This window comes from Macaca mulatta, chromosome 2 (genome assembly GCF_049350105.2).
Source record: "Macaca mulatta isolate MMU2019108-1 chromosome 2, T2T-MMU8v2.0, whole genome shotgun sequence".
NCBI classification, from domain to species: domain Eukaryota; kingdom Metazoa; phylum Chordata; class Mammalia; order Primates; family Cercopithecidae; genus Macaca; species Macaca mulatta.
The window spans coordinates 35,919,510-35,936,028 of NC_133407.1; the positions used below are offsets into that span (position 1 = coordinate 35,919,510).

Genomic DNA, 16,519 nt, shown 5'->3' on the forward strand with positions numbered 1-16,519 from the left:
GGGACGATACAGAGAAAACTATTCTTCCCTCTTTAGTTAACACAGTGATGGTGGGTGCATGTTTGCGAGAAGAGGCATGGCATTTTTAACATAAGGTAAATTCCTAACAGCTGTCTTGAAATGAATCTCTTGATTTATTTATTTATATTGAACAACTTTGTCTATTTCTCGGGTTTACTTCTTACCCAAGCTACTTTTATGACTACTAGTTCCTGCAGAACTAAATCTGCTTCATGCAGGTGCAGTTAGACTGAGACTTGCAATGCACTCATGCCATGGCCATGTACCTCTAGTTTCATGCCTTATGGCTTGCTGGTGCCACAGACATGGAATTCTGCTCCATACTTACAGATATTCAAATTTCTAAAACTTCAGAGGAGTAAACCCTGGAGTGGGAGAAAGGAGGAGACAGATAAATGCTTCCCTCTTTTGTCCCCAGGATGGACACTTCTGAGATGGAGGTCATAAGACTCTGGCACATCCTGGTAGACCAAGCACTGGCTGCTCACAGTGGTGGCCAACTCAGTAACACATCATAACACAGGGATGTGTTATTCCAAATAACTTGTATATTCCAAAACACTTGTATATTCCAAAATAAACTATCTGCAAGGAAGTTTTTGCTTCAGGCTCTGCTTTGGGGGAATCCAGGCTGAGACAGAATTCTTCCTCATAAAATAGGAGCTAGCATTTTCTCTTGTTTCATATTATTTCTTACTAAAGTGTACCAATAGAGAGTCAAACATAAAGAGAAGCCTTTCTCTGTTTGGTGAAGATGTGCATGTCTATGTATGTGTCTGACTATATAACTGCATTACAAAGCTAGGTCTAGTAATGATTTAGTTATCCACATAAAAAGACAGATGAATTACCTAAAAATTATGTATATTTGATATTGAGATACACCCACTCCCATATTTACTGACAGTCAAAACTCTTCTATTCCTAGCTCCAAGTTTCTTCCAACTTGATACTTCTTTTATAACCTAGAATCCTGTGGTATGATGGTGGGGAAGAGATCTTGGGAAATCCACAAAGCAAATAAACTAGTTTAACTCTAAGAATTAAATTGTTATTATCTACTGCTTGACATAATTCACATTTTGTTCCCAACAAATAATTAAGGATTGGTTGAATTGATAATGATGATACAGTATGATTTCCTTTTACTTTAAAAACCTGTTCAGTTTGAAACATTGTCAAAATTGCCATCAGGAGAATTTAGGGGGTTGAAAGAGAAGGGAGTTAGAAGAACACCTTCTTAAGTGAAGTTGACCCCCCTCCAAATTCTAGTGTCTCATGATCATGCAGAGGAATTCTGATGACCATTTCCATAATCAATGTCTTGAGGAGGAATTTATTTTCTAGCCCAGGAAAATAGGATCCTATCAGAATCTCAAAGGTATGAGAATGTTACAAGAGAGCTTTGGAAAAGGGGTGTCCCTGAAATTTGGCCATCCATCAGGGATGCAGAAATTGGGTTTCTACTCATTTGATAGCATGCTTCAAATTATTTTTTATCCTATTACTGCTCCTTTGTTTGTAACCAGTAGATACCATGTGGATTCTGGCTTCTTTATGCTTTTGCCAGCACAGGCAAAAATTAGAGAAAACTTGGAATTACCCTTTTTCTTGTGGTTGCATTATGTGAGTAATTATCCATCATGGAATCCCTTCAACCTTCTGTTCAGTTTTGATCACTTTATATCCTTTGGTGAATTATAAGAACCATGATTGCACATATGTTCTTTTTATAAATCTTTAATAAAACTCCAGTTGGATAAAGAATTTGAGAAATTGATTACATTAATTAGAACTATTTTGGTTGCAAATGATAGAAAGCCAAGTAACAGTGGTTGAAGCAGAGATGCTGTGGTGTCTCAAAGATCTCAAGAGCAGAAGTGGGACTGGGCTGCCAATGTCCAGTGGGCCTCTGACTTCACCTTTTGCCTTTCTGTGTCTTTGTCTTTACTTCTCACTTAATTTCCTTCTTTCTCACTCTCTCAACTGGTGTACTCTGCTCACATGGGAAGGAAACATGGCTGTTAACAGAACCTATCTGAGTTTTTCATTTATAGTTGCAGTCAGCTGGGAAGAAATTGACCTTCCTTGTTTTCATCTGCCAAATCCCTGTTGAAGGACCCTAAGTGGTCAGCTTGGATCCTATGCTTACCCTAGAACCAATCTGCTAGCCAGGACAGGTCATGGGAGGTGAGTGGCCTACACATCTTCTCCTGGACCAATTAACTGAAGTCAGGGGACACTTTGTGCAAGATCATTGGTCTAGAGTTTACCATCTTGATAGAGTAGGGCAGAGGATGGGAAGGTGTGATTTCCAGAAGAAAGTAGTGGAGGAGTACAGGTGGCTGTATGTAGTTTAGCAAAAATAGTTCATTACATTGATCTGAAGGAATTAGACTCTTATAGTCAATAAGGTAAATTTTACATAAAATATCAAATGCCTCTGGTGCTGTGAGTTCCTTTAGAAAAAGTGTTTTGTTTTTTCTTTCAATTTACTTATTTATCTTTTATTTCCATATGTTTTTTGGGAACAGGTAGTGTTTGGTTACATGAATAAGTTCTTCAGTGGTGATTTCTGAGATTTTGGTGCACTCATCACCCAGGTAATTGTCTGCTGCTTGAGATACACTATACTCAGTCTGTAGTCTTTTATCCCTCACCCCCCTCTTACCCTTTTCCCCAAGCCTCCAAAGTTCATTATATCATTCTTATGCCTTTGCATCCTCATAGCTTAGCTCCCACTTATAAGTGGGAAGATACGATGTTTGGTTTTCCATTCCTGAGTTACTTCACTTAGAATAATGGTCTCAAACTCCATCCAGGTTGCTGTGAATGCCATTATTTCGTTCCTTTTTATAGCTGAATAGTATTCCATGGTATATGTGTGTTTGTATGTGTGTGTGTATATATATGTGTGTGTGTGTGTGCGTGTGTGTGTATCTCACAATTCCTTTATCCACTCATTGATTGATGGGCATTTGGGCTGGTTCCATATTTTTGCAGTTGCGAATTGTGTTGCTATAAACGTGTGTGTGCAAGTATCTTTTTCATATAATGACTTTTTTCCTTTGAGTAGATACCTAGCAGTGGGATTGCTGCATCAAATGGTAGTTCTACTTTTAGTTCATTAAGGAATCTGCACACTGTTTTCCACAGCAGTTGTACCAGTTTACATTCCCAGCAGTGTTACATTCCCAAAGTGTTCCCTTTTCACTGCATCCCTGCCAACATCTATTTTTTTTTAACTTTTTGATTATGGCCATTCTTAAAGGAGTGAGGTGGTATTGCATTGTGGTTTTGATTCGTATTTCCCTGATCATTAGTGATATTGAGCATTTTTCCATATGCTTGTTGGCCATTTGTGTATCTTCTTTTGAGAATTGTCTATTCATGTCCTTTGCCCGTTTTTTGAGGGGACTTTTTTCCTGCTAATTTGTTTGAGTTCCCTGTAGAGTCTAGATATTAGTCCTTTGTTGGATATATAGATTGTGAGGATTTTCTCCCACTCTGTGGGTTGTCTGTTTACTCTGCTGATTGTTTCTTTTTCTGTGCAGAAACATTTTAGTTTAAGTCCCATCTATTTATCTTTGTTTTTGTTGCATTTACTTTGGGGTTCTTGGTCATGAAGTCTTTGCCTAAGCCAATGTCTAGAAGGGTTTTTTCAATGCTCCAGAATTTTTATGGTTTCAAGTCATTCTTCACAGAACTAGAAAAGACAATCCCAACATTCATATGGAACCAAAAAAGAGCCCACATAGCCAAAGCAAAAAGAACAAATCTGGAGGCATCATATTAACCAACTTCAAACTATACTATAAGGCCATAGTCACCGAAACAGCATGGTGACTGTAGTATAAAAATAGGCACATAGACCAATGGAACAGAATAGAGAACCCAGAAATGAAACCAAATACTTACAGCTAACTGATCTTTAACAAAGCAAACAAGACCATAAAGTGAGGAAAGGACATTCTATTCAACAAATGGTGCTGGGATAATTGACAAGCCACATGTAGAAGAATGAAACTGGATCGTCTTCTCTCACCTTATACAAAAATAAACTCAAGATGGTTTAAGGACTTAAATCTAAGAATAGTGGTGTTTTAAAATATTAATATCTAGTTCCTTATTATGTCATGGATAAAGGTGATATAACAAATAAGTAAAAACATCCAGTGGTATTAAAAGTATGTGAATGTTGCAATGTTGATAGCAATGAAAATGAAATATCAAATCATTATAATTGGGTTTCATTTGCCCAGTTACTAAAATGCCCTTTCAATTAAATGTGTATTTATTTTTATTTGCTATTAATTATGCAAATAATAAGTGATTAAGCAGCCATACTCTGGGAATATTTTGCTTGGTTTGATATTTTTAACTTTGCCATGTACTGACTGTATGGCCTTGGAAAAATTATGTATGTCCCAGATTACTTATCTGTAATTGGGATAATGCTTGTGTCTTTTCAATAAGGTTATTGTGAGATAAAATTAGGTAATACAAGTAAATTGCTTAGAATAGCGCCCAAAATGTAGTCAGTATTCAATAAATGTTAGCTATTGTTATTATTAGTATACTTTTGGGCATTATGACGTTCAAGATTATAAATGAATGGTAAAAAATGAACTTTCTTATATAGCTTTTAACCTTTCATTGAAATGTTCACTTAAAATAAGCTCCTTGCGAAAAGTTTGTAAGTACCGTCACATAAAGATACAAAGTCAAGGTTACTGGCCATGCTTTGAAGACGTGAGCCACAGTCTGCTCTAGGTATTCATTAAAACTTTTCCCAAATGTTCTGTTTCACAGATGTTCCAGCACTCTTTCCTTCAGAGCACATAGTAGGATTTTATTTTCTACACTTTCTATGGTAAGTGTGGCCGTGTGACTTGCTTTGGCCTGTGATTCATAACATATCTGCATAGAAACTTTAAGAGTCAAAGTATGTTTTGCCACATTCTCTTTTCCTCTACTATGACAACTGACCACCTCTAAGATAAGGCTTCTGCAGTAGCCTGACTCTCTCATTGAGATTGACAACTCACAATGGCTACGAGGCATGATCAACAAAGAAATTTTTGATATTTTAAACCACGGAGATTTTGCTGTCTTCAATTCCAGTGAATCTAAGGCCCTTCAAATAAAGCCTCTAAAAAGGAGGGTATCTTCAGGCATTCAGTGTGGCTAGGCTGGTTCTTTATTGACTACATACAAGAATGAACATCTGCATAATTAGGTTATCAGTTTCAAAGAACATCATATTACTAAGAGCAAACATTCGAATGCAGGATAAAAACACCCACATTTTGTGCAACAATGCTGTTGTTATTTAAAACTCTGGCATCAATTTAAAATTTATATTAAAGTAATAAATTTTGAACCCATCCTCATAGAAGCAGATCTCATTTTTAAGGCTGCCACCTCCTTTTGCCTTGTAAGGCCCATATACACATCATTCCAACACTTCCTAGTGCTAGTATTGATAAACTATCTTTCATTGCCCTGTCTAGTTTTAATTATCCATTAAAACCATCTTTCTTTTCTCTAATTTATGACACCTAATTTTCTCTATCCAGAAATTCCTTCAGGTTAAGTCATTTTTTATTTTTTTAACCCATCTTAAAACTTAAGCACAGTTTATTTGTTCCTTGGAAAGAATGTTTTCTGTAATTTCTGGGCAAGGAATGAGTATCCAGTTGGGTTAAGGACAAGTTTTAAACTTGTGGAAATTTGATTTTATTGCAGATAGAGTTTTGCTGTACCATTTCCTCCACTTTCAGTTGGCCAACAAAATCTTTTTAGTTTTTTTCCTCTGAAGTGCCTCTCAAGTCCACTCACACTTTTGCATTCCATGGACAGCACTATAGATCAGGTTCTCCTTATCTCTTGCTCATAAATTTCAGGCTACCCTCTTGGTTTCCCTGGGACTATTCTTGCATCTACCATCAGAATTACCATTCTGGAAACCAGATTCTAGAAGCCCACTATCTGCCCAGGGACTTCAGCATTTACAGTCCCTCTTTCATCTTATATTTCCTCCACCACCTCCCAGGCTGCCATACCCACAATTCTCTAATGACACTCTCTTGCTATTTGCTGCAAATGTTATAGCTCTTCTAGTCCCTGATGCTCTCACCATGATCTAAAGTATCTTTCTCTTCTAGCTTGTAATACTTTGCTGGGGCTGCAATAATAAATACCACAGATGGGAGGCTTAAACAACAGAAATTTATTTTCCCACAGTCCTGGAAGCTGGAAGTCTAAGATGCAGGTGCCAGCAGAGTTGGCTTCCTCTGCAGCCCCTTTCCTTGGGTCACAAATGATGGCCCTCTCACTGCCTCTTCCCATGGTCGTCACTCTGTGCATATGCACCCTGGCATGTCTTTCAGTGTCCTAACCCTCTCTTCTTATAAAGACACCAGTTTGATTGGATTAGGGCCCACCCTATGGGCCTTGTTTTAACTTAATCACCTCTTTATTGGCCCTATCTTCAAATACACTCATATGTTGAGGCACTGGGGGTTAGGGCTTCATGGGCTTTGGTGGAAGAACACAATTCAGCCTATAACATACCCCATTTGCCAACTATTTATCCTTCAATATCTACTTTCCTGGGAAGCTGTCCTTGACTCCTCTAATTACTAGCTCCTTCGTGCTCCCATAGCCCTTGGTACTTACCTCTGTTGTCACACGAACTGTACAATATTGTAATAATTGATGTCACAGATTGGTAAATTCTTTCACATCTAAGACTATCCTGCACTTTGCAGGAAATTTTAAGTCTCTAGCTTCTGACCAGTAGCACCTCCTGGCCTTTATGGTGACCCAAAATATCCCCAAATATTTCCAAACAATCTGAGTTTTGAACACCTTGGATACTCTCAAAATCTCTTCAAATTCTGGGATTCTATGAGATCATACATATTTTTTGACAGTTAAATATATGGCAAATGCCTCTTTATCTGAAATCTATGCTAATTAGAAAGCTCAGATAACCAGTCTGTTTTGTATGTGTTGTGGGAGTAGATATTGTATATTCTGACTCTATCTTTGTATTTTGAGAAAGTAAGTCAGTCAATAATTTGTGTTAATTCTGAAATGTTGCATATAAGGCACATCATTGGGATTTAACCCAATCTTTAATCCTTTTGCAGCTTACAAAATGGTAGCCATTGGCCACATATGACTATTTAAATTTAAATTCAGATGACCTAAAATTAAGTAAAATTAAGAATTCGGTATCCCAGTCATACTTGTCACATTTTATTACACATGCGCCTAGTTGCTGTCATATTGAAGAGTGTAGATACAGGGGACTTCTCTCCACACAGAAAGCTCTAATGATGTGGTTTCTACTGTCCTAGTTTAACCAGTTATGACTGACTCAAGCTATGTCATGCAACATTTTATTTTACTCAGTTCATTTTTAATACAGAAAATCTCATTATATTCTAATTATCTGCAATCCAGACATTAAAACTTTGCAAGAAGGCTGAACATTTACTATAATTCATAAAATATACATTTGGCAATTAAGATGTTTTAAATTTTTATAGGATGATCAGAATCTAGAAGAACTGACAGCCCAGATTTTTATACATGGAGGCCTAATAAGACATGTTTATCTGTTTTGAAGAGCCTTGCAACCACAGGCATTTCCACAGTCAGCCCTTCTCATACAAGTTTGGAGCCATTAGAGACAGAAAAAGTCACCCTGATTTGACACAAGTCTTTTGATTGTGTGAGCTCACCTGCTGAAGGAGGCCTGCTTGCTGCCTAATGTTAGGATTAAAGAGTTTGTCTGGAGGGGGCCCGTTTCACTGTTTTGCCTCGCTGGAACCTCACATGTCTCCATCCTGTCCCAGAAGGCAGGAATAGAGCTTGAAGTCTCAGAATGAATGAGGCAAGTGTAAGATCACAGGTAGGTGGATGAGTCCCTCATGAGCACACGTGCTATGTTTTAATTAGTGGAGCTTTTCTTATCTCCATGGCTGTATTTTAATTGCCTGTGAGGCAGCCTGGCTTCCTAGATGAAGGCTCACACAGTCCCTTGGAGACCCAACAATGATTTATTGCTGCTTATCCAAAAGTTCCAGATGGCTTCCTGTTACGGCAGCTTTAACTCAACTCACAGTTACAGGTAGGAGACCTATAGGTGAGAGCCAAGCTGATTGTCAGACCCTCTTACCAATCTCTAACTGTGAGAATCCATTCCTCTTTGGAGAACCCTTTAAATGGGTAAATAACCTCTTGTATTGTGCAGTCCTAATAGCTAGCACTGATGACATATTTACCTGGCACTAGGCACTGGGCTAAGATTTTTACATCTATATTTCACTTATTCCCCCCAACTAGATAAGGAGTGTTTTATTACTAGCTTTGATCTCAGAGACATTATGTAACCTATTGAAAGCCATACAGCAAGGAAGATATAGGGCTGAGATTTGAACCCAGGCAATCTCACTCCACTTTGTGTGTGTGTGTGTGTGTGTGTGTGCGCGCACGTGTGTCACATATGACTCTATTAAATGTTTGACATACTTTTCTATTTCAACTTTACAGTCCTATGCAGTAGAAAACGGCCCAACATAAACTCAAAGAAAGAGTCAAGGACCCCAACATAGACAAGTTAAATTTCAAAAGCCCTCAACAAACTGACCTTCTTGTCCTCAGACAAAATCATGCCTACAACGTGACGTGACAAATATGAGAGGAGAGGACAGACCTGGAGAGGAAGAGACTACCTGCCTATGTGACAGACCCCTTCCAATTAGACTATACTTTCCATCAAGAGTTACTCTGGTAACCTCAGAAAAGGGGCAGTTACTCTTTTTCTTTTTCTTTCCAAGACGTAGTCTTGCTGTGTCACTCAGGCTGGAGTACAGTGTCATGCTCTTGGCTCATTGCAACCTCCGCCTCCCGGGTTCAAGCAATTCTCCTGCCTCAGCCTCCTGAGTAGCTGGGATTACAGGTGTATGCCACCACGCTCAGCTACTTTTCTTTGTTTTTAGCAGAGACAGGGTTTCACCATGTTGGCCAGGCTATTCTTGAACTCCTGACCTCAAGTGATCTACTTTTTTTATTTTTAGTAGAGACAGGGTTTCACCATGTTGGCCAGGCTATTCTTGAACTCCTGACCTCAAGTAATCCTCCCACTTTGGCCTCCCAAAGTGCTAGGATTACAGGCATGAGTCACCATGCCTGGCCCAAGTGGCAGTTATTCTAAAGCTATATCTGGGGCAAAGAAAAATGAAGGATCTCAAAGAAATCTACCCAGTAGGTAGAGTGGACCCAGGAGGTGGAGTGGGGTTTGGGATCTGAGAAAGTTCAAGGTGTTTCAGGAATCTACTCTTTGGGTTCCTCCATTATCAGGATCAGCTTCTTGGTACATCTGGTTCTCTCTGAGATGCCCACATCTGCCTCATGCCACCATCTGCCTTATTCCCTTATTTCCAATGCCACTGATGAAAGAAAAGATTGGATTGCCTCTGCAATATCCATCATCTCCATTTGGGCAGAACCCCTCCTGCCCAAACCAAAGGCAGATGATTGGCTGCCTTTGTGTCAGGTGCCCACCCAAGGCTCAATCACCTGTAGTTCGTGGGGGCAGGGCAGGATAAGGATGGGTAGTTATTTTTTTTGCCTGTGAGGCAGCCTGGCTTCCTAGATGAAGGCTCACACAGTCCCTTGAAGACCCAACAATGATTTATTGCTGCTTATCCAAAAGTTCCAGATGGCTTCCTGTTACGGAAATGTAAAATTTGAGTGGGACATAAGAAATTGAAAATCGTTGCCCCCTAGATTAAACCTCCTGCAGAGCTGTTTCCCACAGAATGGGCTGGGGATTTATGGGCATTGAAATTCATGTATCATTTACAGAGAAAAAGTACTGCAATTTTACATAAACAAGATTAAAATTCACTCCTGTCTAGTGGCTGTTTACATTTTGGGAGGTGATTTCTCAATTTTCTCCTGGTTACATAGCTCTTTCCATAATAAGTCAACCCAAAGTACTCCCCATCCCCTTGCAAATCACATTTAGATACAATTCCTATGCGTTCTATACGTTAAAAATGTTTTCACTAGCAAATTTCTCCGACTCAAAGTCACCCTAAAACAGGATGCCCAGCTTCTGAAGGTCTCATCTGGGATTTTGGTTGAAGGTTTCAGGCCTTAAATTCTAATTTTTTAGTATTTTATTTGACATATAACCATTCTCACAAAAATTCTGAGAGGTAGTGTTTTCTGCTGGCATATACCCTACCTAGTGGTTCTCAGCTCTAGCTGCACAGCAGAATCACCCAGGGAACTTTTAAAAAATACTTCTGCCAGCAACGTACCCAAAAATTCTGACTTAATTGTTCTGGGAAGGCCTGAGCACATTTAAAAAGTTCCCCGGGTGATATTAATGCAAAGCCAGCATTCATAACCACAGTTCTCAAAGTGTGGTCCCCAACCAGCGGCGTCGGGATCATCTGGAAACTTGTTAGAAATGTAAATTTTGGAGCTGCATCCGAGACCTCCTGATTTAAAAACTTTGGTGTTGGGCCCAGCTATTTGTGCTTTAACAAGCCCACAGGGAGATTCTGATGCAGGCTGAAGTTGCAGAACCACTGGTCTACAATGAGCTGTTTAATTTATTGTAACTCTTCCTAGAACCAAATCTCAAACTTTTGAACTAAGCCTCTTGGAGGTGGCCTCCTGAGTCACATTTGTCACACAGCTTAACTGACTTCCTTAGAGCTGCACTGGGCTGTCTTATTGCTTAGCAGAAGGTTAATTGTTTTGATAATTTTGGCAATCTTCAGCTCGTTTATTTATGATTATTAATTACCAAAATAAAACAGCTAGTTATTCCCCCTCAGTGGGCTCCCTTTATTATTTCTTTTTTAACATGATTGTTTTACTAATTGTTTCAGACAATCGTTTTCTCCCTGCACCTGTTCCATGACATGATAAATTCGCCAGGTGTTAAGTGGCCGCTGGTTCTATTTTCAGCTGCCATGATAAAATTTTAACATTTTTGGGGAGTAAAGGCTCAACTATTCACCAATATTTTTGAAGCTAAATATTTTTACAGATACGTGAAGTATAATGTGTTTGCCATAAAAGCAAAAAAATCTATCTCAATAGAAACCTAGTACAGGGTATTATAGAGGATCTAAAATCCAGGATGCAATGCAGTCATTGTCACTGTATTGTAATTGTCTGTTTATGAGTCTGTCCCCTGCTAAAAGGGGGGTTCTGGACTGGTGGTGCATATCTTATTCTTTTCTGACTGTTAGAGTGGCTGGTGTACAGTAAACACTGAATGCATGTATGGGAGAATTAATAAACCAAAAAAGGAATGATGACATCATGCAACACCAGCTGGTCAGATCTAGGGTATCACGTTTATTTTTTTCTGGGGGCCATTCTATAAAACACTCAATGGTGACACAGTTCAGAGGTAAAAATCAGGCTGGGGCATTAGAATTCTCTGGGCTAGGTAAGAGAATCTGGGGGAGGAAAGGGGACTGCTGCCTAAGTTTGGAGCTGCTCCTTTGTTGGAATGCAGTGGATTCTCCCTCTCCGCTGTGGAAGAGTGGGAAGGCTCGATGCTCTCCTGTCAGTGAGTGGGGTAAGAGAATGGCTTGGAGTGTCAGAGTGCATGCACAGTTATTATAGTGATTGAGAAGGCATTAACATGCTTTGGTGGGAAGGCAAAGTTCTTCTATCCCTGGGGTCTGAGATATCTATGGTGGGTGGTGTAGGGGAGAGCTGGGGAAATGGTAGCCCATTTGAGCATATTTCCCCAAAGAGGCAAATGGACAACAGGTTATTTAAAGTTGTACGTTTAACACTATAAAGAGAAAGCCCTGCAGCAAGTAAATTATAAAGTTATGAAAGGTGGCCTCCTGCATTGCCAGCCCCACCAAGTCAACCTCTGGCTTCACTGTGACTGGGGTGGGGTGTGGAAAGAGAAGCGGTTGTGGAGCTAGGCAGAGGCTTAGAGTGGAAGCTGTCTGAAAACAGCAGGTCACCTCTGGAGGCAGCCTTATGCTGGGGACCTTATACCGGGGAAGGGGGATTGGAGCATCTGATTGTGGGATGGATAAGATGGCCCTTCTGGTAGTTCTCAAACCTCACAGGACATAGGAGAGTCTATGAGGGAGTGTAAATTAATAAGGAACATTAAGCTTGTGAAGGTCTCAGAACAAAACTTTCTTCCTCTGTGACCCAGGCATGGGCACCATTTGGCAAGATGGTATGTGAAAGGCAAAGGACTTTGTGATGAGGGAAGCACAAAAAGAACCATTTCTGCCCATTTTTAGCCCAAGAAAACAACCTGTTTCTTTGATGAATGATTTGGATTTGGTGGTTTCCAGATTAGTCAATTTTTTCATGTCTTGCTCTTCCTTTGTACCTCCTCTGCCTCTACCAGCCCTTAGACCATACACTTCTATTCCATTTCCCCTCACCATTCAAGTTGTCTCCAGTCCACTGCACCAGATTAGCTATCAATAATCTATTAATATATGAAAATATAGCTGTATTTTGCATCCACACTAGGGCTGTTAGCACACACATGCATTTTCTTAACAGCCAAAACATGAAGAGTTTCCGGTTATTACAAACATTCACAGAACAACTGGCCATTAGAAGCCTCCTTCCAGTTCTTCCTGTGAACCTTGCTATTCCTCAGGACCTTTGCTATTCCCCTATCTGGAATATTCTTCCCCTCCCTTTTCACTGAGCTAAAACCAACTCATTCTTCAGTTTTGTGAAAGGAAAATAAATCTGGGGATCCCAAAATCACTAAACTAAAGGGAAAAGTCAAGCTGGGAACTGAGTCACTCAACCTCCCTCCCCTTTTAGTTCCTAAATAAGATGGCTACAAGATGAATAGCTACACCCTTCCCCCATATTCTGCAAAAGGAAATTCCTAATGAGCTCCAAAGATCTTTACCCTAAGGTTTTTCTGTTTAAATTTCACCATGGTAATGTAAATCGATAGCTTATCTTTACAGGTGCAGTCATCCCCTGCCCACCAGACGTAAAAGCATATCTGATTGTTCCCTTGTCCCATTTTGTCTATGTTATCTTACATAAAAATGCAGATTCCCTGCATTTTTCCTCTGTCCCATTTGTCTATGTCATCTTATTGTAAAATAATGCAGATTCACTGAGCCAGACAAAGGCATGAATAACTATTTTTCCTAACACCCCTCTTACATGAAAATTGTGTACTTCTTAATATTCTGCCCTTTCCCCTTTAAATGTGGAGCCCTCAAAATATCTTTGGAGTAAGGCATAGGTGCACATCCTTAACTTTGGCAGATAAACCTCCTCAAATGATTGAGACTTGTCTCATCATTTTCTTGATTGATAGTTTTAAGTTCAAATGTAGTAATTACAATACTAGAGCAAAATGGCAATGCTAATATTTCAGTATTTGTTTCAAGTTTTAACACCACTATTTTATTTTTCAAAAAGTACTAGCACCACATAATGGTTAAGAGCATGAGCTCTGGAACCAGACTCTCTCACTTTGATTCTCAGCTCTATCATTTACTACTATGTGACCTTGGGCAAGTTGTTTAACCTCTCTGAGCTTCAGCCTCCCCATCTGCAAGTGGAGATAATACTGATACCCACCTCATAGGGGTGCTGTGAGCATCAAACAAGTAATATGTGTTTTAACAACTCGATTAAAAATAGAAACTTAATATTTAATACATTTTCAAATGCAAACATATTTAAACCTATTACTAAATGAAATGAAAATATTAATTTATAAAAAGTCATTAAACATACATTGTTCTGCTATGAATTATTTGAAGAGACAATTAATAGAAATAAAATATTATTAAAAATTGATGCTGAATAAAAATGACTAAAACTTGATTAATAATAAAAAATTGAATGTGTAATAATTTTTTATCTTTTGAAAAAGCTGTGGTATTAACAAACCAAAAATGACAATGGTCATTATCAAAGCTCCAGAGTACTCTCTGCAAAAATATCCAGCTTTTAGAAGCTCTGGTTTGTGAATGGCAAGAAGACATTTAAAACTAATACCATATCCTTCTTTCTGACTCTTCTATCTTCAAATAATTCCATCTCTTCGTTAATAACTTTGAGAAGATATTTTGAACATTCCCAATGAAGGAACAACAGAATTTCTATCCCCGGCAGAATTTTAAAAAATTATACTGAGCTAGAGTTTTGTTCAGAGAAAGCATTTCTGGTTTGTTTTGTGATCCTTACTTTTCTCATGTATAGGTGAAGATTCTAACGCAGAGTTATCTGTAAATGTGGAATCTGCTACCTTTTCATTCCAATTTTTCAGAATGTGTTTGTCCCCTGTCATTTCCTCTTTTTCTTGAGCAGACTGTGGCCCTTGGGTCAAATCCAGCCTGCTGCCTGTTTCTTTAAATAAAATTTTATCAAAACATTCACACTCACTCATTTATGTATTGTCTGTGGCTGCTTTTGCAATGTGATGGCAGAGCTGAGTAGTTGCAACAAAGATTGGCCCACAAGCCTGAAATATTTACTCTTTAATCCTCTACAGAAAAAATTTGCTAATTATTAGCTCTCTATACCTTTCCTTCAGAATCCTAATACAATTTGTAATGATCTATCATGTAATTATTTTATTAATGTTAATCTCTCGCACTATTCTTTTTTTTTTCTTTTTTTTTTTTTTTTGAGACAGAGTCTCGCTCTGTCGCCCAGGCCGGAGTGCAGTGGCCAGATCTCAGCTCACTGCAAGCTCCGCCTCCCGGGTTCAAGCGATTCTCCTGCCTCAGCCTCCCGAGTAGCCGGGACTACAGGCGCCCGCCACCGCGCCCGGCTAGTTTTTTGTATTTTTTAGTAGAGACGGGGTTTCACCATGTTAGCCAGGATGGTATTGATCTCCTGACCTCGTGATCCGCCCGTCTTGGCCTCCCAATCTCACACTATTCCTTAAGCTCCATGAGGGCAACACCATGTCTATTTTTTCACTATTAAATTCCCAGAACCTAAAATAATGTTGGCATATAGGTACTCAATATATGTTTGTTAATTAAATAATTAGATTATCTAAAATGATAATTTTTGAGGAAAAAGTACCTCTGGGGTAAATCTGCATTTCAGTTTAAGCTTGTGAGATATAATGGTAAAGTCCAGGTGGCGTAATACACAAAGTGCTCAGCATAATGTTTACAACCTGGAATGGGCTGAATAAATGACACCTTTCATTAATTGAGATCCTCCAAATCTCCTGTTTAAACCATTATGGTGGTTTAGGCACCAGGGAACAGCCTTATAAATGCATGAAAATATTAGGAAGAGCATTCACTCTAGAGAATACATTTAGTAAGCACCTACTTTGTGCCCAGTGAATCCACTTTTCTTATTTCATGACTTCTGAGTCTTACCAGTCTGCCTAATGTCTATAAGACCTTGCTAATCATGTATCTTCCAGAAAAGAAGACCAATGGAGAAGTCAGCAGTCTTGCCAAGGCACATGCCAGTTCTTCATGTGTTTGCTTGTTAACCAGGACCGTGCATTGGAATTGCCTGGAGAACTATTACAAACACTGAGGTCTGGACTCCATCCTCAGAGATTCTGGTCTAATTGGTCTAGGGTAGTCTTTTTAAGCTTCCCAAGTTATTCTAACATGCAGCCAGGTGTGAGATTGTCAGTTTTATCAGTTAGGAGGTACGTGGCAGGGCCCAGCAGCTCACATCTGTAATCCCATCACTTTGGGAGGCCAAGACAGGGCACAGTGGTTTGCATCTGTAATATCAGCACTTTGGAAGACTGACACAGGGGGTCACTAGAGATCAGGAGTTCAAGACCAGCCTGACCAACAGAGCAAGACCCCCGTCTCTACCAAAATAATAATAATAATAACAACAATAATAATAATTTATCCAGGCATGGTGGCACACTCCTGTAGTCTCACGACTTGGGAGGCTGAGGCAGGAAGATCATTTGAGCCCAGGAGTTAAATACCACAGTGAGCTATGATTGTACCACTGCACTCCAGCCTGGGCAACAGAGTGAGATTCTGTCTTTAAAAAAACAAAAACAAAGAAACAAAAAAAAGGCACTCAATGAATATGTGATCCGAGAGACTGAAGATACAGACAATGGCTAGACCACACAGATATGACAATACAACTTTGACCCACAACCTCTGTAGCAACTGGCCTAGAAGGAAACCTTCCTATTTTTGTCCCCACTTTTCCAACTTAGGACCACCAGAGGAAGTCAAGTATGTTCCCCAAGCAAATCACAGAAGATGTCCCACTTCTAGTTGGCCCACCTCTAGTATCTCCATGCTAACAACCTCCAATCAGGATGCACCTGAAGCCTTCTATTCTTTTCACAATAAAGCCTTTCTATTCCCCTGCCTGCCTTTGAAACTCTGCCAAAAACAAGTGACAGTGGCTGACTCCCTCGTTATACCAAACTCTGAATAAATAGCCTCTTTCTTTTCATTTGGGTGGTTTTAGTTTA

At 39.3% G+C, this 16,519-nt stretch overlaps 1 long non-coding RNA gene across 1 annotated transcript in view; it reads left to right on the forward strand.

The window, feature by feature from the left end:
* LOC106997117 (uncharacterized) overlaps positions 1 to 16,519 on the forward strand; it is a 163,145-nt gene that overhangs the window by 101,304 nt on the left and 45,322 nt on the right. The window contains exon 7 of the long non-coding RNA XR_003727106.2: positions 4,834 to 4,894. This is a non-coding gene — a long non-coding RNA (uncharacterized LOC106997117). The remainder of the gene's footprint in view (positions 1 to 4,833; positions 4,895 to 16,519) is intronic.